The sequence below is a fragment of the Haliotis rubra genome, unplaced genomic scaffold (assembly GCF_003918875.1).
Source record: "Haliotis rubra isolate DU_JTF1 unplaced genomic scaffold, ASM391887v1 Scf456, whole genome shotgun sequence".
Classification (NCBI taxonomy): domain Eukaryota; kingdom Metazoa; phylum Mollusca; class Gastropoda; order Lepetellida; family Haliotidae; genus Haliotis; species Haliotis rubra.
In genome coordinates, this window is record NW_025767142.1 from 19,028 (window position 1) to 42,708 (window position 23,681).

A 23,681-nucleotide genomic window follows, 5' to 3' on the forward strand; every position below is an offset into this window, starting at 1 on the left:
ACAATGACCTACTTTTCAGCCGATCCGAATTTTCTCGTGTGAAAGTGAAAATATACATTACAAACAGCTGTGGTTACACTGCATTCCAATTTCTTGTTTCATAAGAGAATGGTATTTACAAATGAATTTTTATTTTAAACTTTAATAACATCGTATTTCTATATCTTATGGCGAGGTTGGGGCAGCATGACCTTAACTTAGACGTCACAGACTGCCCCTTTTGGATGAGGTCGTAAAATGATTTACAATGCATCTGGGTCACTGGTTACACCTGTTATGTGTTTTTTTGCGCTTATTCAGTGCAGTTCTGTAACGCACAATGTGATTGATATAATATCAAGTCCGTACCAGACCGCCAAACTTTTCTAGCGGCAGAGCCTCGTTTTGAGATTTCCACGATTTCCAGGTTTCTGTGTGTCAGTGCACGCTGTACGACAGAGCACGCCGCACGACATGTTTGCAAGGATTATACGGAGCGTAGTGTTGCAATATACAAGTGCTTAGATGTATCAAATGATACTGATTAATATTTATGTATCCAGTTAAATGAATTGGTCTCAACATTCTGGACTGGTTATTGTACTAAGTTGCGCAATAGGACGGAACCCAGTCAACAGGAAACGAGACTGTTGTGTAATCAATGTTTTGACTTGTATACTCCTCAACTTCTCTCCTCATTCAAGTTTAGAGAACATTTTATAGTCACGTATTATCAAACACATGATATGTAAGAACATAGGTTCTAAACGAACTATGAATGGGGAAAGAGCATGTCTCCTTGGCTTATTTAAAGAAAAAACTGTGAGAAACACGTTGTCTGATACCAGATGTCGCTTTTCAACAGACTAGGTCATTCGCAATTTTATTCTTAGTTTGTTTTGCAAAAGGGAAATACCAGGTTAATCTAAATATAAACTTTTTGTCTTGTAAAACTTTCTTGCCGAATATCCCACGTGTTTTCGTGTGCCAGCCGTTATGGCAGTATGGTGTGGAGTGTGACCTTATTTGACCTCTCATGACCTCAGGTGACCTGGGGTCAATCTTCCCGTGATGCCATGCAGTACCGCTCGTGCCAGCCCGATGTCGGCACAGAGGTGATGAATATCTCAGAATGACGTCACAGACGCGATCAAATTTCCCGTGCAAAAAAGTGAGCGCTTTTGTTGACATGTCGGGCAACCTACCGCACTGAGTTTAACAAAATGACTATTTTATGTTCGAGAATAGCCTGGAAAAGATTTTTCCAGTGAGCAAATTGCATCGGGAATCTGTTCTTTATGTTTGGTAATTTTGTACAAACACAAGGGACGGGCGTTACATGAACGAGGTGAATACGGTCGGGGTCGAGCAATTTTCTTGTACGTATAGACTTGAGTATTTGATATGAAGCACTTTAAAGCGGCCACTTCGTGACTGGAGACATGACCAAGGGATGTCTTTACGTCCTAATTACACAAAGCTGAAGCCAACCTCATTTCTCGGTCCCAACGTGGGCTCAAAAACAAACACGAATTAGGCAGGCTTCCTAATGTCGATCAGCCGTAAAACCGTCTCATTTACGACAATCGATGTCTTGGAAAATCTCATGAAGGCCTAATGACAAGATGTTTACGGTCATATGTCACAGTCGTCCACGATAGACGGCGTTCGTGTCTCAAAGTACATCAAAGCTAATACAACAGTCCGCCGAGGCATTGTCCACTACCGAGTCAAAGCTTTGACCACATCAGCGCGGCTGGAGATTAAAAGGTCAATACTGGAAGATTTCGTCTGAAAGAGTCTTATGTTAAATGAGAACAGGAATGGTATGGGTCAAACGTTATTTTCGTACAGTTTGAAATTAGTCTTGAGAAATGATTCGTCCAGCTGTCTACGAAAAATCTGCGGACAATGTTAAAGGTGAAATACAATATTGATATACTATGTATCTTATTTGGGTGTATGCTATATCTGACGGACTATATTTGACCTACTGATATTGCCCCTGCAGGTTTCATATTTACTAAATACTCCTATTTACGTATGTCTGAACTGACGGTTAATACGTCCTGATTTATCCAATTCTAATGTCATCATCGTTTTTGTGTCCGTATTCTCAACGCCCTCAAACATGTGAAGATCCAGGTTAGGATTGGTCTTCAGCAGAGGATGCCTGTCGTAAGAGGCCCCCATCGGGTGATCAGGCTCGATGACTGGGTTGACACATGTGCAATCCCAATTGCGCCGATCGATGCTCATGCTGCTGATCACTGGATTGTCTGGTCAAGACTCAATTATTTACAGACCGCCGTCATATAGCTGGAATATTGCTGAGTGAGTTATACAACAAACAAACAAATCTCACTGAAAATAAGAGCGCAATAAGTGTGTCATGCATTGAGATGAGTCCTAAAATATGCCCTTTGCTTTGTATGTGTGTCACCTTCTGTGATGACATTGTGTTGAGACGGGTTCTATAAGCAAACTTTAATAATTCTATTTTTAGCCGACAACCATGTCTATGTTCCCATTTTGATGACGTGTCCACGCCTTTACTTTCCGATATCAAATAGAACACAACAGGTTTTGCTCGAGATTACTATTATTGCACATTAAAACCTAAAGGACAATTCAATATTGAAATATTCGGCACTTCAGTTTAAGAAGTAAATAACATCTCGAACATTATCACTCAATGAATTGAAATAATCACTCTCCACTTTTAAATATAGAGCCGTAGTTTTACATATCTTCAGAACAAAACGTTTCACCTGACGAATGCCTCTAGGTTTTGTTTTGTAAGCCATGAACGAATTCCCAAACAACAAAAATAAATGCATACAATGCTAAAAATATGTTTTCTAAAGCTACATCGTAAATCCGATGCAAACTTACTCTCTGTTTTGGTTTGTTTGCAAAGGTCACATCAAAACGTTTACGTCCATTGAAGCTCACGCCTGTATATCTATTAAAATACTCAAGGTCATGTTTATTTTCGAGTTGTAATCCGACTTAACTACTAAACACAAACACCACCGGTTAAACACGTACGGGAGCATTGGCCATACTCGCTGACCCAACGCTTTTTCCCATAGGGTTAAACCACCACTCGAAATAAAACCACGATGCTTAAATCGGGTTTGATGTTTCCGCTTTTTCAAGACTGGTACACCTGTTTTAATTTCTTCATATCTAGTATAATCTGTTTCGTTCGTGGTATTTTATCTTTTTTTGATAAAAAGAAATTGACACGGCTTATCCATGTTTTTGACATGCTGATTTCAACACCTCTTGGTTTATTAGCGTGTTATCGCGAAGATCAGCTGATTACCTTTCCCGCGCTGACTGTATACATTACCCTCTTACCCAGGTACGTAAGTGTATGTATAAAGAATTTCTCGTGTGTGTTTTTCATTACGACAGTTCGGAATGCTGTTCAAAGACCTCTCTTGTAATGATTATGCAGAGGCGGATACAGCTTTGTTAGGGGGTGTTGGTTGGTTGGTTGGTTGCACACTTTGAGAAAGGGGTGGGGTGAGGGCACACTTCATTTTCACCCGTTTTCACAAATGTTTCAATGGTCAGTTGATAAACTTTCAGGACAAAAGGGGTGCGCTCACCCCTGCACCCCACTCTGGTCTGCCTATGTTATGTTAGTGTAAAACATTTACATCTAACATACCGAAAGAATTACCAAGAATGCTAACAGATATCCAAGTCTGTGATCCATATTATTTTCCCAGTTGACCATTGTAATGCTCGAGCATTTAATGCTGTCCAGATTATCCGACTCCTGAATTCCCCATCTCCCTGAAGGTCCTTTGCTGTATAATTGTAGCTGTTGTTTTTTCAGAGACGAAACGCTTCTCTTCTGATGTCATGGATGTACACCTGACTGAAACTAATACAATACGCCGTGTACAGTACGTGTTTACAAGTTAAATACATAGATATCAGAGACCCGTGAAGGTCCGGGGTTAGAATCAGCCTTCAATAACCCATGCTTGTCCTAAGAGGCGACTAACAGGATCGCTGACTTGGTTGACACATGTCATCGGTTCCCAATTGCGCAGATGGATGCTCATGCTGTTAATCACTGGATTGTCTTGTCCAGACTCGATTATTTACAGACCACCGCCATATAGCTGGAATATTCCTGAACGCGGCGTTAAACAACAACCAAACTGATTGTTTAAAGATATCGGGAGGTCGGGTTATCCAAAGTGCCGCAATTCGTTGTACAGAGTTGCGTCCCTTGGGCTCGCCAGACACCTGTGATTGAAGATGTGATCATGAATCCCAGGTCGAGCAGATTAGGTTTGTCAGCACCAAATCCGTGCTCGTGGATTTCACATCTTGACTGGTCAAACTAACTCAGTCACTCACTCATAGATATCAGATCAGCGGGGAATCCGGAAAAAACTATAATGACAATATTTTCTAATTGGAAACTGAGTAACAAAAGTTGAGTAGAGACTATTCGCACGATGGCCTATAAATAGTTAGGTTTATCTCTGTGACACCTGTACCTTATACATCAACATCGTATAACAATGCAAGTCTATTTGTGGCAGATTTTTAAGTCTAGGAAACCTGCGGCTGTATTAAGTCAGGTTTGAAGAGGAATTAAAGCAAAGCCCATCACGTCCTTATTGAAACAATTATCTGATGTCTGGCGTTAGAAATCACCGAGAGCCAGAAGCAAATCTTCTACTATCTTAGGTCTTAATACATTGACCTACATGTTATAAGAAATATCACTTAAGTTGTCTGGGGTGGTGGAGTAGCCTAGAGGGTAAAGCATTCGCTTCACTCGCCGAAGGCAAGGTTCGGTTCTGAACATGGGTGAAGTGTCTCCGGAATGTTTGTATTGACATAATCACAGGGACTTGTAGCGCAGAAACCTAGCATCAAGGTACATTGAGTGAGTGAGTTTAGTTTTACGCCGCACTCAGCAATATTCTAGCAATATCACGGCGGGGGACACCAGAAATGGACTTCACACATTGTACCCATATGGGGAATCGAACCCGGATCTTCGGCGTGACGGGCGAACGCTTTAGCCACTAGGCTACCCTACCGCCCCTATTGTCGCTGACGTGATTTAAGCACTAATAAATGGAAAAGATGTAACAACAGTAAACTAAGGTTATATCGAACTTAGAAGGCCCACAAAATTTCGTTATAACCGGAGTTCGTTATACGCATTTCGATTAAATGTTTATACAAAGGTAAGGGGCCGAAAAAACAGTTCGATATATCCGTCAGTTCGTCATAAACGTAGTTTGCTGATACACATATTTAAAACCACTAGATGTAGCTCTAAAATGAGAATAGATGATGTAAATCAAAATTTGATAGCTCGCATCTTCGGAATTTCTAAATACCGTGACTGTTCCATTCCGAGCCAAAATCCATGGGGAATATACTGCGAGCATTGTTGAATTCCTCCTGGAACTAACTAGGTGCGTTGACATTACATCCATTCTCTTATATATAGTGCTATGGTTCCGTCATGGGCAATGTGTACCTTTGCGTTTTGCGTTACAAGTCCCTGGAGACAGAATATCGCTAAAAGCGGCGTAAAACCGTACTCATTCACACATCACGCGTATCCTCAACGTGCTGTGTTGCTGGCCCGCCTATTTCCACTTCAAGACAAACGACCTCATGGACCAGGGCCTAGATTTTCAAAGCTCTCTTTGTGCTAAGATAGTCGTAAGTTAATGTTAATGTATGGCACCGATGACTGTCTTAGCGCTAAGAGAGCTTCGAAAATCTAGGCCCTGGATCACAAACAATTACGGGGTCTATTTCAAACATAATACATTTTCTGCATGCTTCAACGTTTACCTAACGTTACTTTTAGCGTTAGCGTGTGTGGTCGGGCTTAACGCCAATTTGACCGGAAGTCGTAGGTTTTCTTGGGAATAATAGCGACATTAACGTTATAACGAAATAAGTATTAAAACGAATTTGATCTTTTAACCTTAAATTACTGGGATGTAGTTGTGGAAGTTTACTAGATGAAAACAAATTGTGAGACATTATTTGTTAAGTAAACACACGCGAACACTGTGACATTTTATGTAATTTTAATCATAAAATAGGTTTCCATGGTTACTCGAGGGATGGAGATTTAAACTTTAAATATAAATACATGTTCTGAAATGTAACAATTGATTCCGGGTCTGCATACCACAGACACAATGCATTTATTTGAAATCACTAGACATGGGTTTTGTGCAAGAAAAAATATTTTCGCCTGTGGGCAAGATATTCCGATAACACTATATTTACAGACTGAAGCTAAATTAAGTTGAATTCTGAGTCATGTTACTTTCAGACACACTTTCATTATTACAAAACCAAAAAACTACAACACAGCGGTTTGGAGCAAGGAAAAGGCTGGTCCGTGGGCAACATAGTTTAAATTTAGAGTTTCAAATTTAATTCTTTTTTCATTTTTTCATCCTTAGTACATATCCATTAAATAACATATTGAATTTTGTAAAATCCTTTGCCGGGAACTGGCCACAACGCGGATAGTTTCTGAGTGACTGAGTGAGTGAGTTTAGTTTGACGCCGCACTCAGCAATATGCTAGCTATATGGCGGCGGTCTGTAAATACTCGAGTCTGGACCAGACAATCCAGTGATCAACAGCATGAGCATCAATCTGCGCAATTGGGAACCGATGACATGTGACAACCAAGTCAGCGAGCCTCACCACCCGATCCCGTTAGTTGCCTCTTACGACAAGCATGGGTTACTGAAGATCAATATTCTAACCCGGACCTTCACGGGTAGGATAGTTTCTGAACAAGTGTAAACTGGGTCGTGTTTTATAATCTATATCAAGGAATAATGTTGTTGGCATAATGTTTTCTACATATCTACAATTAAACTTTTGGAAAGCTCAGCTTAGGCATAATCGTTTCTGTGCAAGATTTGTGTGACGCTTTTCAAATCTCTGCAGAACGAGCATCCTCGATTGTACCTAAAAGACACAAAATGCTGAAGCTATTGGAAAATTGCCCGAAATACAGAAAAGTTGGATTTTGGACAGTTGAATCAGAAGACAACCCTCTTGACTAACAGTAAGTCTTGCGGCAGTTTTTGTCAATCTGAACCGTTAAACACAAATGTTAATAGCAAACAGACAAGGCGGTTCACTAGTGTCTTTTGTTTCTGGTTCAGGTGGATAAATCCGTGGTACGGAATATGCTATTAAAACTATGTTTAAGGTGCTCACGTCTTCGTAAACGCTTTCTACCCTTTTCGATCGATTTTTGTAAACGTTTGAGGTTCTACAGAGAGCTACTATTCCATTTCACCTGACTTTCCCGCTAGGCTTTTCGTTCAAGTCTTCTGTACTTTTCAACATTTCTTCAACACTTCGATTTTGGTAACCAACGATAAATGACAGACATTAAGTTTCATCCTTCAGTGATGATTATCTTCCACCGTCATCTGCCGGTGGGAAAAATGCATTTCTTTGCAAATATCTATTTGAGCAGAAAATACAGGAAGTGACGTCATGATGAGGTTACTAACACAAACATGTTTTCTGATGCACACTCACGAATCACTAGTGATAGTGCGTTAACAGTTATAATAAACCTATGTCATCCAACTTATCTACATAGAACATCGTGTAATACTTCCTATATCACCGACCGCATCCGTGGTGTAGTGGTTAGAGCGTCTAACAGGAGAGCGGAAGGTCGCGGGTTCGATCCCCGACCGCATCATACCAAAAGACGGCGCTCGGCATTAATGGGTACAACAAGGACTTGGAGTCAGTATAATGTGCCTGAGTGGGGTATTCATGCTTCACTGTGGCATGGTATCTCAGTGGGCTAGCACTATAAAACCAGCTTCAGTCTGGGCTAGTACAAGCAGCCGCACATACACATACACACGCATGCACGTCGTCATATGAGCGAAATATTCTCAAGTACGACGTTAAACTCAATTTTACCTCACCTCACTTCCTATACCGCCGCCATATAGCTGGCATATTGCTGAGTGTAACGTAAAACTAAACTACTTCCTGTACCGGACGTCTTGCATGTTGTCTTCTCCAACGTCCGCGCCTCTTGGCCGTTGTGTTTAAACACGACACATGAGTTGAACCAATAGTGTAGGTACGTGCCGATGGTGTATGTTAGTATCCAGAATCCTTCTCTCTGTTGTTGTGCTGATACGGCTTAAGTAAGATGGATTGTGACGTTGTTGAGAGAGAAGCCTTGTCAACGATACAGGTGCTATTGAATCCTTTTGTGTGTAATCGTTCGTGACAAGCCAGGGTGGTTGGAAGCAAATAACGATGATCTATGACAGCCTTATCGTGGAAAACTACATTAATAAAGATAATCTTGTCAAGGACAAAGCTCAGGTCATGGTGATGTCCAAGGGTTTATGCTGGATTTAACCTCATGGGATTAGTACACTATACAGTAGAACCCTGTTAATCTACATTGATTGTGCTACGTGTCGGCTTCAAAATTAAGACAATAAGTTCACCCAGAAATCTATACGTAAACATCAGTGTGAATCCAACAGATAACCAGGAAATGTTACACAGCTAACACTTGTCTTATAAAATCAGCTACGTTTACGAATCAACACAAATTACGTTATAGTACACAAGACAGCAGTAGGTAATAGTAAGTCAAGAGTAATGATATTCATCCAGTACCGATGTTTAATGGTTTAGCTTATAAACTCCATATTCAGCCAGGGTTAGAAGAGGTCGCCAAAAACCGATGCTTGTCGTAAGTGTGGACTGGTTATGATGATGAGATTCGTTAACTTGCTTGACTGCGTGCCACGTTACCACACACGTGCCTCATAGCATCGCTGGATTGCTTGATCCAGGCTCTATCATCTACAGGCCAAAGCAGACATAAAAGTATAAATAATATAAAGGCAATTGTAAGGGAAGAATTGATAATAAACTATCAACGGTCGATGATGAATTTCACGGGAAGCAAGCATCTAGTGTCATTTCAAGGTTGTTCGGGTTGCACCATGTCAACCGGATTTCAACCAGAGCTGACTAGATTCAGCCTTATTCAACCCGTGTTAATCAGGAGTTAAACCGACTGTATTTTAGTATAGAGAAAATATTTTGTCTTGTACTTGAATACCAACTTCTGTATCCCTCTCAAGAACCTCATGTATTTTGGAATGCACTGAAGATCCCCAATAGATTAGAAAGTTAGGGCGAGTAAGGATCATTCTCACTCTGCCAGCAAAGGTCGAAACACGCAGTTGACCATCATTTAGTGTCAGAAATCTACTTTTCGTATATAGTTGCACAAATAATTATTAAATGCAAAATGATCCCAGAACAATTATTATTAATTTCAGGAGGTGAGAGTAGCATTGTCCAATCATTCAAGACTTGAGATGGACAAATATATATATATATATATATATATACTGAGTCAAAAAAGAAACTTCACATTCTTTCTTCAGGGCACTATAAAAGAACAAGAGATGGTAAGATGGTTAAATTGTTATTATTTCATTGCTGAGATCTGTGTGATGTACTCGATACACTGACAGTGCCATAATCAGTTCCATTAGGCTACACCGTCGTTCCAAAACATGGGTATACAGAATGACAAGTCACAAGAATAAAAATGCGAAATTTCTCAGTTCAATATCGTGTGTATGGCCGCCCCGCGCATTCACCACTGCCAAACACCGTCTCCTCATCGACTGCCTGATGCTTGTGAACACGTGGTTGGGGATTTTGCGCCATTGCTCTTGCAAGGCAGCGCCAAGTTCCTGCAAATTCTGAGGGTGGTTCCTAAGACCACGAAGCCTTCTCCCAAGTGCATCCCAAACGTGCTCTATTGGATTAAGGTCAGGGGACCTCGATGGCCAGTCCATGACGTTGATTCCAGCGTTTTGAAGGAAATTTCGTATCAACATCGCGGTATGCGGCCGAGCATTATCATGCTGGAACTGTAGACCTGGGCCATGAGCCGCCATGAAAGGAACGAGTTCAGGGGTGAGCACCTGGTCGCGGTAAGCAGCAGCTGTGAGGTTTTCACGGATGACCAGAAGTCGGGAACGGTTGTTCCCACAGAAAGCACCCCACACCATGCAACTTCCGTCCCCGAATCTGTCGACTTCCTGTACACAAAATTGGGCATACCGTTCACGACGTCGTCTCCACACTCTATGCCTGCCGTCCGCGAATCTGAGGGTAAACCTGGATTCATCGCTAAAAACTTCTTGCAATATATTGCAATACATACCGCAATATATGCTTTTGCATCGCAATATATCGCAATATAAAAATTCTCTGCAATACCCACCCCTATCAGCAACAGACGCTTGCCGTAAGAGGCGAAGAACGGAATCGGTTAGTCAGGCTGATTGACTTCTTTGACGCATGTCATTGTATCCCAATTGCTTAGATCAATGCTCATGATGTCAATCATTGGATTGTCTGGTCCTCAACTATTTATACACCACCGCCATGTAGCGTGAAGATCCGGGTTACACTTGATCTTCAGTAACCCATGCTTGTCGTAAGAGGCAAATAACGGGATCGGGTGGTCAGGTTGGTTGACGCACGTCATCGTATCCCAATTGCGTAGAGTGATGCCCATGCTGTTGATCACTGGATTGTCTGGTTCAGACTCGATTATTTACAGACCACCGTCATATATATGGATGGAATATTGCTTAGTGCGGAGTTAACCAAGAAACAAGACTATAAAAATACTGACGCCTCATGTTTTGTTAGTATGACAAAAATGTTCAAGACAAGAGTTCATGTCAGTACATTAAATACCAACATCGTCATGCTTTTGGTGATGCTGACAGCATGAGGGTAACTGTGGCATCTGCTCAGCCGAAAGTAGAAGGATTGGTCGAACTGTACAAGAACATGCTCAGCTCGAACCGGAAATTGTCGCCTCTTAATTTACCAAAATGCCACGGGGGACTTTGTGGAAGCAGAGCAAGCCCTGCCCCTAGAGGGGAACGGAGGTGCGGAATCAAGCTGAAATTTTTAACCGTCGTGGCTTCTGATAAAAAAGCTCTCCGTGCTGAAGTTTAAGCCAGTTCTATAAGTCAAGATTAGCGTTGAGCTGTGTGTGACGGCTCCACTGCTTCGGCAGCATCGCGGAGACGTCTAAATCAAAGGATAGATATAATGTAGGTATATCTCAGCGGAAACTGCCCAGGGAGGTCGTGATTTTCCTCCGAGGCTTCGACCTGATTCCAGAGTAAGAATAGCCGTTATTGATCGCTGCGTTGATTCGTCGCTTTATACCCTGATTTGTCTTTTAGCTAGGGAGCGTATGCGATTGTCTGCAGTATATATCAAGATAAATATGTACGTCAGATATATCGTATGTGTTAACTTACATTTTGATACGATCAGATCATGGGAAATTGTTTACAGATATATATACTCCCCATCAAAAGTTTAGACTCATTAGTGTAAACGTAGCCACTTACTTCAGTCGACTGTTCTGAACTAGATTTTGAAAAATACAGATTAAAGGTACTGTTTATACATGAGCTGATGCATTGTAAAACAAAATCGTGACGTTGAAAATTTTTTTGTCATGTGTTCAATAAATGATGAAACTCGGTGAAAAATGGCGATTTTTTATCAAAACTTTACACCAAAACGCAGGTGTTCACATGCACGATATTTGCAAATGCTTTTCAGTAATTTGATGCATGATCCTGGTGCAATTAATCTGCTTAAGGTTTGCAGATGATTGATTTAAGCGAGTCTAAACTTTTGATGGCTAGTATATTTGCTTCGACCACACCCACGTTTTGTGCGGACACATCGTCATCCATTTGTGTCAGGGTGGTTTAGTTAAGAGTCAAAATCGGGTTTCAATCGACTTACAGAAATCACAATAAAGAACTAGCAGGTGTCACGAGTGGTGGCTCGATAGGCCAATCATCCATGATTATTATTATGTTTACATTAAGTTTTAATCGATTTTGCATCCGATGGTAGCGTATACCAGAGACCATATAATTGGCCTCTGCGTATACGTAGCGATCGGCAAAGCAGGCGTGTGGGGTATACCGAAGTGTTCGGCCTTGTCATAATGTATTGTGCTGTCTCGCATTTCGAGACGGGGGTCATCTCAAATTTTTATATATATTTGTTTTAAATCTGTAATCCTCGCAAAGACACGAGGGCCTGTGCTAGGCTACCCCAACGTCCAGGTGCAATTTGAGTGCGTGCGTATGTGAATAACACAAATCAATATGCAAAGTAGCATTATTTCGAGAGCTGGAATGATATACAGCCGCGGTTGAAGGCACTAAAACGCGGAATTACCCATTATTCGAACATGAATGCGTGACACGTTTTATGGATAAACTTTTTTTAATTCTTTATACGACGTTTCAGAGCTAATTCTTGCTCCTTCATTAGGTGAATGCTGAACATTCCTTCATCAGGTGAATGCTGAACAATCCTTCATCAGGTGAATGCTGAACATTCCTTCATCAGGTGAATGCTGAACATTCATCCAGTTTCATCAGGGCTGAATGCTCATCAGGTGAATGCTGAACATTCCGTCATCAGGTGAATGCTGAACAATCCTTCATCAGTTGAATGCTGAATTCCTTCATCAGGTGAATCCTTCATGCTGAACATTCCTTCGTAATGCTGAACATTCCTTCATCAGGTGAATGCTGAACATTCCTTCATTAGGTCAATGCTGAACATTCCTTCGTCAGGTGAATGCTGAACATTCCTTCATCAGGTGAATGCTGAACATTCCTTCATTAGGTAATGCTGAACATTCCTTCATCAGGTGAATGCTGAACATTCCGTCATCAGGTGAATGCTGAACATTCCTTCATCAGGTGAATGCTGAACATTCCTTCATCAGGTGAATGCTGAACATTCCTTCATCAGGTGAATGCTGAACATTCCTTCATCAGGTGAATGCTGAACATTCCTTCATCAGGTGAATGCTGAACAATCCTTCATCAGGTGAATGCTGAACATTCCTTCATCAGGTGAATGCTGAACAATCCTTCATCAGGTGAATGCTGAACATTCCTTGAATGCTGAACATTCCTTCATCAATGCTGAACATTCCTGCATCAGGTGAATGCTGAACATTCCTTCATCAGGTGAATGCTGAACAATCCTTCATCAGTTGAATGCTGAACATTCCTTCATCAGGTGAATGCTGAACATTCCTTCGTCAGGTGAATGCTAAACAATCCTTCATCAGGTGAATGCTGAACAATCCTTCATCAGGTGAATGCTGAACATTCCTTCATCAGGTGAATGCTCAGTCTCCTCATGGAGGAGAAGAATTAGCTCTAAACGTCGCATAAACAATAAAAAAAAGTTTTATCCATAAAACTTTCGTCCAACTTCTAAAAGCCTTTCAAGAACTTCAGTTATTCGAAGTTCGGGACAAACGTATCACATTCACTACCGGTGTTACGAGTACAACAAAACAAGCGTAGGGACAGAAGAACAAGAATTGCTGAGCAGGGTAACAGCCATGTCAGATAACAATAATACCACATTCTCAAGTAGAACTGATCCTCACGTACACATAATCACCATTTCTCTGAGCGTCCTTGGGAAGAACTCATCAATCTGTCTTAGTGCAAGTCTGTTTACTTTCCTCTTACGAGCGTCATTATTTCACCCTGATTGTGTAATTTACAGCTACACAAATGTTTAGTAACCTGTTTCCAGTAAGAAAACGTATTTTGACATTTACAATACAAGCTGTTTATGTCTGTTAATCTCCAACACAAATGCTTGCACCGGCTTTAGTTATCTGTCGGGCAAGAAAGGATTAGATTTATGAAATGCCCGTCTACAGCAAGCCAGTCTCGTGTTTATTTAGAAAGGGCAAATAACGGTAAACCCCCGTTAAAGGCATTCACGCTCCGTGGATGTTTTTATTACATATCACGTGCGTCTCACAAATGTACCTGAAATGCATATTTGTGGCTATCACCGACGAGCAAGATCAAAAGTCAATGCTTATTTACACAGTGATGTGTTGACAGGTGAGTTGTCATTTACGAGATATCAACTCTCGTGGCACGGGCAGACACCAGCACTCAAAGCACGCGCAGCAGTCGGGCGGGTTACACTCGGGGCGATCAGCTCGGACTGCACGATTAGCACGTGCGGAATTGAATCGAAATAGACCAGTTGGCCTAATTTTACACTCCCCGTGGTGTATTTATACTGTTAATGGAGGCACGGAATGTGAATTTGAGGAATTCAAGGGGAACAGTCACTGTAAGTCGTGTTTAAGCGAGAGTGGAATATATATTATTATTTCTGATATTTGCGACGGTAATGGTTTTATTAACACTCAGATATACCGTCTTAACTGTTCAACTGAGAGGTAGTGTTTATGCAAGTTCGGCGATGACATATTTAGGTTGGCATAAGCACTTCTCCCCCGTGCTGCCTTAAAGCTTCATGCTGGTACATGCTTCTGTACGGCCTCAATCCTTCATTGTTTTGGATGTGTCGGTTTTGATTTATCCCGGAAGTTTTATAACGACAGCAGTAGAACTTGCTACAGTGGCAGTGGTGATTTGGAAGAAAAATGAAAAATAGTTAATGAATTTGTCATATTTGGGGGCTTGCTCACCTTTCATTTTCAAAATCATGCGTAATCCTGGGCTTTTTTGAAATGGTAGCTACGCCCCTGAAAATCCAGCGTACATATACATATCAAATAATTGAACATATTAGTAATGGTAGTGTGGTAGTTACAGCAGTAGTTGTGTTGGTGAAGATAGTGTAGTAGTAGTGTACCCATGTGGAGAATCGAACCCGCGTCTTCGGCGTGACGGGCGAACGCTTTAACCACCCACCGCCCCGCCATGTGTATTGATGTTGTTACTGCTGTTGGTTGATTTAGCTGATAGTGACATGTTACAAATGCTTAATAACTTGCAAAACCACACGAAACGTGTCTTAATATAACATTCAGTACTGTCGAATTCATGTGGTTATTCCATATTTCATATCAGGAAATGGCGACCGGCCCAATTATTCTTTAGAAACATCCAACAAGATGATCAAAACTTGCCCGTCCTGAGTTATTTATTTGCTTTTGGAATAAAATAAAAATAATAAATACACGACCCGGGAAACCTAAATTGATAAATTTTCATGAATTTGTTCCGGACCGACAAGCCTTTGAAATATTTTACTTTTATGAGTCTCGCGTCGAGAATCTGTGCTTTTGTAGGCTGGCAGCAACGACGGGGCTAAACAACGACGGCGACGAGGAAATTACATTGACGCACAACACGCTGAGGGCTTTATTAAGCACTGACACGAGCTTCGTCTTGTTTCCACGATCTAGTTGCCGTCTAATTCAGCCAGTAACGTCAAAATGAAGTTACATGATTAACCATGATTATATCTTGTCTATGATGGCCTGTAAACAAGCTCAGTTACAGCGATATATATCATCATGTACACGTTGAAGACTGTTATGTGTTCTGTAATTGTGATGGCTTATCCCTACCTGGGTTTGATTGCATGTTGTGTAATGCCGCGCTGATCAATAGTTCTGCTAAATGAGTGAGTGAGTGAGTTTAGTTTTACGCCGCACTCAGCAATATTCAAGCTATATGGCGGCGGTTTGTAAATAATCGAGTCTGGACCAAACAATCCAGTGATCAACAGCACAGCATCGATCTACGCAACTGGGATTGCGTCATGTGTCAACCAAGTCAGCGAATCTGACCACACTATCCCGTTAGTGGCTTCTTACGAGAAGCATGGGTGGCTGAAGACCAATTCTAAACTGGATCTTTACGGGTCACAGCCAGAATGGCTACAGTACATCGGTTTCACACTCGGCGAAACATAATGTACCCTTTCGCTCAGCCTCTTTCGTTCATCGATCTACACAATTGGCCATGGAGTTCGATGACATGTGTCAACCAAGTCAGCGAGCCTGACCACCCGATCCTTACTTGCCTCTTAAACCAAGCATGGGTTGCTTAAGATCAATTCTAACCCGGATCTTCTACGGGTCAAATGACAACATTAAACAAACTATCGAGACTGGACGAACAATCCAGTGATTGACATCGTGAGCATCACTACCGCCCGATCCCGTTAGTCACCGCCACAACAAGCATGGATAACTGAAGATCAGTTCTAACCCAGATCTCCACAGTGTGGGTGGGTGGACGTGGGGCCCCAAGGGTGGGGCGCGGCGTTGGACACCTGTTATACGGAACAATATCCTATGGAAACAGAGCAGAAAAATAGGGGTGTTCCCAAAAGACACTCATGTTTCTATTAACCTCACTGGTAATGACGTGGCTTGTGAAATGCTTCAGCGCGACTTGCAGGATTCATCAACTGAACGTCAGCCTCAATAAGAACATCCAGGTCAGTGAAATTCCTAGCTAATTAACGAGTCTCGGTACCAGGTGTGCCTACCTCTCCAGCTGGCGCATGTCCTACTGACCGACAACCTCTCCCAGAGAGCATCATTGTACGGGCCTGCATGCATCGACCGACAAAAAATATCTCAGCATTTATGTTCAGCTTCGTTGCTGGACAAAAACAAGAATTAATTTAAGGAAATGTTTAAAAGTTTAGAAATACAAATGTCACATTCACCCATTCGTGTAATCCTGTAAATATCATTTATACTATTGCTTACAACTGTCATGACCCGTGAAGACCCGGGAAGATCAGCAACAGATGCTTGTCGTAAGAGCCGATTAACGGGATCGGGTATTCTGGCTCGCTGACTTGGTTGAAACATGTCACCGTATCCAAATTGCGTAGATCGTTGCTCATGATGTTGATCACTGGGTTGTCTGGTCCAGACTCAGTTGTTTACAGGCCGCCGACATATTGCTGGAATATTGTTGAGGGCGGCGTTCAACAGCAATAAAATAATTGTTATGTCGTGACTGATAAGTGTATAAGTAAAAGGAAGACTTCATTTCATTAATGGGGGCGTTGGGGTAGCCTAGGGGTACAGCGTTCGCTCGCCATGCCGAAGGCCCGGGTTCGATTCCCAACATGGGTACAATTTGTGAAGCCCATGTCTGGTGTCCCCCGCCGTGATATTGCTGGAATACTGCTAAAAACGGCGTAAAACCATACTCAGTCAGTCATTTCATTAATGTATAAAACGTGATGACAGCTGCTCCGTCTACAGGTGCTGTTGCCTTGGTGTCAAGCAGCTGCCCTCAAAGGCATGTATTTGATTGTTTTATTCCATAAATGAGTACATGATGTTTCTCATCCCGGCATATCATTTACTTGTTGTGAAGTCCGGCGTTGAACAAACAAACAAACATAACCCGATCCTCATGTAAAACAGTGACAAACTTGCTCAATCTAAAACTCAGTCTCCATGTTATATTCTGATGAAAATCGCTTCAAGTATATGAATATATGTCTCATAGCCCTTTCTGAGCTCGTCCACTACATATAGCTCAAGCTCTGTCCTGTCCACATACAATGAGTGAGTAAGAGTATGACTTTACGCACCTGTTAGCAATATTCTTGGAATACCACGGCGGAGGACACCGGAAGTGGGCTTTTACCACTCGATTACCCAAAACACCCCCCACCCCCCACCCCCACACACAGAATGTTCAGTTGACAAGAGGTTTAGATATCATTGTAGTTTGTTCAAGGTAATAAAGAATGTTCGTGATGCAAACTTAACTCCTCTTATACTGACCATGGATCAGTTTTGTCTTCTGCGTAATATGGTACTACTGGTTATGTGAAGCTGATCAGTGGTTCAGGGACGCTGAAATGTCAGCTGACCACACAATACTGATCCATTAATAGAATATGGATTTGAACGGTTTCTGCGAATTTCATTTGAGTATGATTTATATGAACAAATCTATTGTAACTGTTCCAAATAGTTGAGACTGGAAGGCTGGTGTTCTCACAGATCCAAGGGCATGTGACATACCCCTTGGCAACCCGACGTCATAGTTGTCACGTGCTGCAGGCGCCGCCTGACATGACAAACATTTTAAAATGAATGCCAGATAGGTCAATTTGTTAAAATATTGTCGTCTGTCACGTCTTGACAACATTTGCAGCAATTCTGAAATTACAATTATTGAACGCGCTTGTCGACATCGTGTCTTACTCCATCTCTATGGCTCGCATTTCAGTAATTGGAGATTCCGAGAATCAGGGGAAAGGAAAGTTTACCAAAAAACATAAGACCTGGAGATGCAGTGAGTAGGCTTCACACATTGTACCCATGCTGGGAAGCGAACCTGGGTCTTCGTCATGAAGAGCGAACATTTTAACCAATAAGTTACTCCCCTTGGGGTGAGTAGGTTTTTACGTTACTTTTAGCAATATTCCAGCTATATATATCACTGCCGGGCTTGAGACATTGTACCCATATGGGGAATAGAACCCGGGTCTTCGTCGTGATCAGCGAACGCTTTAACCACTGGGCTACTCCACCGCCCTCGACTCCACTTGGACATACAGAGGGTGATGTTACAGTATTAGTGATGTGGACGATGACATTTGCAAAGTCTCCCACATACGTTCTGTCCAGCTTTCCAGTGGGCTTTTCAAATTTTAAAAGGTGAACCATTTCGGCATACCACTGAGATACATAAAGTATATAAAGCCATATATGTTTATCCAAATACCCTCGTTCCTCGAGACATTTAATTCTCGGTTTTCAAATCTTTTATTTATTATCTTTACACCGAGTTTCCATTTTCAGCTACCTGCTGAAACAGCACACTTTGTAATTTGCGTTCTGAAAAATATCGTCAGCACGAACAGCGTTTTGTTACTTTTCCAGGCGCACTGAAGAAGTATAATCCTCCACATATTGATCAGTGTGACTTCTGAAACATCGTTCACAGTAGTTTAAAACCTAACTTCAGGTCTTGTGTTCCAGCCTTGTCTTTTATGAATGATTTAGGTAATCTGATTTCATCGTCAAGTGAAATTTCAAGATGAATATTATTTGATTTTATTTCATATTCTCAGCCTCGATATGTCCAGGGTTCGCACGAGGCGACGAGGATTATCGGGGTGAGGGAGTAAGTTGGGTTTTACGCCGCTTTTAGCAATATTCCAGCAATATTACAGCAGGGAACACCAGTAATGGGCTTCAAACATTGTACCCATGTGGGGAATCGAACCCTGGTCTTCGGCGTGACGAACGAACGCTTTAACCACTAGGCTACCCCACCGCCTGAGAACTATTGGAATGGATTCTGGAGTTAAAAATGTTTACCGAAATGGGAGCCCTTGGGATAAAGAGGATGTATTCTCCTGGACGATGGGGTGGCCTGATGGTAAAGGCGTTCCCTTGTCACGCTGAAGGTTTGATCCCCTATTGTCCTCTGCTATGAATTTTCTGGAATATGGCTAAAAGAGGGGCAACACCATACTCAATCATTCAATCATGTTCTCAGTTTCATCTATATTTTTAAGTTAATTAGTGAGTTCATGGCTGTGGCTGCCGACAGCGATATCACATCAGCTGCCAAGAAATCATTTCAGTCCCTTCAACTAGTGGTCGATAACTTGAACACAACGCACGGGGCACGATGACACAAATTCAGCCTGACGACACGCTGAAAATAACTTCCGACCAGTTTTATGTGTTGACAACGACAGGTATGTTTCACTTTTGTTTACACGTAGTTGTTTGATGGTCTTCTTTGATCTTGTTTTGCGTTTTGTTTCTGGGGAAGAAACTAAGCGTTAAGGCAGGGAGAACCTTGAGGAACACTCTGGAACTGGAACTGGAACTGGAAGAGCTGGGGCCATATGGTGATGACTGACCGGGGACAGACAGTTTCATATTTCCCAGTCCATTCCATTCCATCAGCTCCTTAAGTTAAAAACATTTTGAAGTAACGCACCAAACACAGGTCTAGTGAGAATATCCTGCTCTGCTTAAAAGAGACCAATAAAGGTTCTTGTAACGATCTGCGACTATTGATGAAACTTCGCCACTTGTAGCCGACGTCCGAACAACATCTATTTCAAAAAAGGTCCCAGAAGGTTGAACAAAGACCATTGCTGTTGTATCCAGTCTTGATATTGCTGCAGTATTGCTAAACGCGGAGTAATACTACACTCACTCGCTCATTAAGTGGAAAGGTTATAGTCCTTGATCTTGAATGCCGAGGATGTCATGGTCCTCTATATTTTAAAACGCCAGATATCAGACGAAGCATATTTAGGTAATGGTGGAATGAAATTAAGACCAACCTTGAGCACTTATTCACCTGCCAGACTTCAATCTGTCCTAAGCATGATGGTTTCTTGCCGGAACCCATGAAGACGAAGACGTCATAGCAACTATGGATGAGCTTTGGATAACCAATGGAAGGAAGGTAAACTAGGACGACACATCTGGAACACCGTTGGCAAATGCATATCAGTGATGAAGGTTATTGTGTTGAAAATATGTCATTCTAATCTCTTTGACAAAATGTTTCCTTAAGGTTCAGAACTCAGCAATCATGTATTTCGATACAGACAAATGCAATTGAGTTGATGGGGGCCATGTCTAAACTCTCAACAAACTAAAGCTCAGCGTGACCTTCAGATTCCCTTGTGTCAGAATCCACAAACACTACGTACTGTTGGTGCCACGGTTGCCAGTATGCTATCACCTTGAGACCAGAAGATCTAGAGTATCTCAACCACAATAGGAATGACTGTTGCTTGTTTGTTGTTTTACGCCGCACTCAGCAATATTCCAGCTATATGGCGGCGGTCTGTAAATAATCGAGTCTGGACCAGACAATCCAGTGATAACAGCATGAGCATCGATCTACGCAGTTGGGATACGATGACATGTGTCAACCAAGTCAGCAAATCTGACCACCCAATCCCGTTAGTTGCCTCTTAAGACAAGTATAGGTTACTGAAGACCAATTCTAACCCAGATCTTCACGGGTCACAACCAGAATGGCAACAGTGCAATCGGTTTCACAGTCAGGGGAACATAAGCTCAGCCGCTTGTGGTGGTCGTGTAGATAATATATATTTAGGTACAAAATGTTTAGCATATTTCCACACCCCTGTGATAATAGTAAACATTGCTGTTGAAAAAACGGGTTGGCAAAAATTGCTTCATTACTCATTCGAAATAATAACGGTAAAAACTATATTTGTGAGTATGGTTTTAGCAATATTCCACGTTGGGGGCATCAGAAATGGGCTCCACACATTGTACCCAAGTGGGGATTCGAACGCGGGTCAACGCTTTAACCACTAGGCTACCCCACCGCCCCATATTTTCCATGACGTCATGCCTGTAACAGTGACTGTTATACGCTACCCAGTCACAGATACACCTTTGATATTGACATCTAATGATCGAGGGAACAAATACCAGCGCCTTGAGCATGCACTAGTGCGTGGATATGTGCGTTATATAAATATCCAATAATAAATAATAATAATAATTTGAAACCGATTTACGGCTTATAAATAACACAGACCCTAACGTCAAGTCTGATATAACAATCCTAGGTGTTCCTATCGGTAATTGCTCTGAATCAAATACACATGACAGATGCTGTGATCACGTCGCTTTCGTCCGTGCTGATAAAAAAAACTGCTAGAGAAGGTGAGCTTCTTTGGGCTCAAACTGCTTACCGACTGAACTCTACCTTGCCGGGCACAAAACAGGCACATTTCAGTTTTAAAACAACGAGGGAATATGAACAGGCAAATAACACCGACGTTCAAAGCTTAGCTGGTGCAGGACGGTGGATATGAGATTGCCGGCTATATCTGGGTGTTTACACACACGTACCTTGTGCATACGGATGATATGTCAAGACTGGTAAAGAATCTCAGAGAGAAAAAAGCATAAGGTCGGAAAGCAGGCCATTGGGTGGGGGTGAGGTAGTACGACACAGAGAGGGGCTGGGACAAGGGTGGGGAGAGGCACACGGTTAAGGAGTTGTGGGTGAGGGAGTTTATAGAATAACTTGACCAGCTTCTGTTTGCATACGGTGCTAATCGCAGTGTTCACCACTACGTCGTCACTCTTTAGACAATGTTTACACTCATCTCGAAAACTCTTACCCACCATTAAACCTCATTGATTGACATGGAAATTAACTCAAAACTGATCACGTAGGGTATAGGGCTCACTTACAGAAAGAACACGAAATAACACGAATGCCAATGTGTTAATTACCAATGCATGGGGACTACAAGGATGCGTATTATTCCCAATATTATTCGCAAAATATACTAAGGACTGCATAACCCTGGTCACCCGTGAAGATCCGGGTTAGAATTGGTCTTCAGCAACCCATGTTTGTCGTAAGAGGCGTGATTGGGTGGTCAAGCTTGCTGACTTATTTGACACGTCATATCTCAATTGCGTAGGTCGATGCAACAGCTGACAAACCAAACATAATCCTGATTGTTCACACATCAAGTGTGCTAACTGCGCGGCTCTTGTAGCAGTTCTTAGACTGTGATGGCATCTACAGAGAAGAAATACACTCATCAAAGAAATGTCAAAATCATCAAAATCATTACAAAAACAAAAGAATTCGTCACTGACTTTCGAAGAAAGAGACTCTTGATCCCAATGACCAGGTGGAAACATTCTCTCAGTGTAAATATCTTAGAAGCCTCTAAATTGAACAGGTCTGATAATACTGACCCCCTTTATGCAAAATTACGGCAAAGACTTAACTTCATGACTGTACGTGCATATATTACATGTGTTTTATCAAAAGCGTTTAACTTTCGCTATTCAAGCATGATGTAATATCTGTCCATCCCAAGTAAGAATAAACTAAACAGAATTGTAAATCAGGCCAGCAAAATAGTCAGCACTCCTTTACCACGTCTGGAATAGTCTACCAGGACACAGTTCCATTCCCACGTTTCTAAACTATTATCAGACACTTCCCATGTTCTTAACTGTAAATATGTTCTTTAAGGTCTGGCTGCCGTTATCAAGTGCTAATATTTAAGACCAATCGTGTCAAACAATCTTTTGTACTCTTTAGTAATAGCATTTTCAACTCTTAAACCTTTTATATTTTAAGCATCTTGAACGTTGTGCTTATGTATTTATTTTAAATGTGTGAACCATATATAGATTGGCTTGTGCGTTGTATGTACCATTTCAGTTGCCCCTTTTAAAATGTGTTTATGATTTACTTTGTTGTCTGTAGCTTAAATTCCCACTTACGTAAATAAATACATTTGTTTGTTTTAACACCACACTCAGCAATATTCCCGCGATTTGTAAACAATTGTATCTGAACTTGACAATCCAATGATTGACATAACTGACTGACACTCCATACAGGTTCTATTCCATGATTACCCTAGAACAATTCGTTTGTCACCGACCGGTGAAGATCCGGGGTAGAATAGGTCTTCAGCAACACATTCTTGTCATAAAAGGCGACTATGCTTGTCGTAAAAGGCGACTAACGGGATCGGGTGGTCAGGCTCGCTGACTTGGTTGACACATGTCATCGGTTCCCAATTGCGCAGATCGATGCTCATGCTGTTGATCACGGCATTGTCTGGTCCAGACTCGATTACTTACAGACCGCCGCCATATAGCTGCAATATTGCTGAGTGCGGCGTAAAACTAAACTCACTCACTCACTCACTCGTTTGTCACCATGCCCTTCCCTCGTGTCGCTATCGCAGCACAG

At 41.8% G+C, this 23,681-nt stretch overlaps 1 long non-coding RNA gene across 1 annotated transcript; it reads right to left on the bottom strand.

Moving 5' to 3' along the window:
• Positions 1-17,633: 17,633 nt before the first annotated feature.
• On the bottom strand, positions 17,634-20,347 carry LOC124290068. The gene is made up of 2 exons (XR_006901822.1): positions 20,242-20,347; positions 17,634-17,996 (listed from the first exon to the last, which is right to left on the bottom strand). It is a non-coding gene; the product is annotated as an uncharacterized LOC124290068 (long non-coding RNA).
• Positions 20,348-23,681: the final 3,334 nt, after the last annotated feature.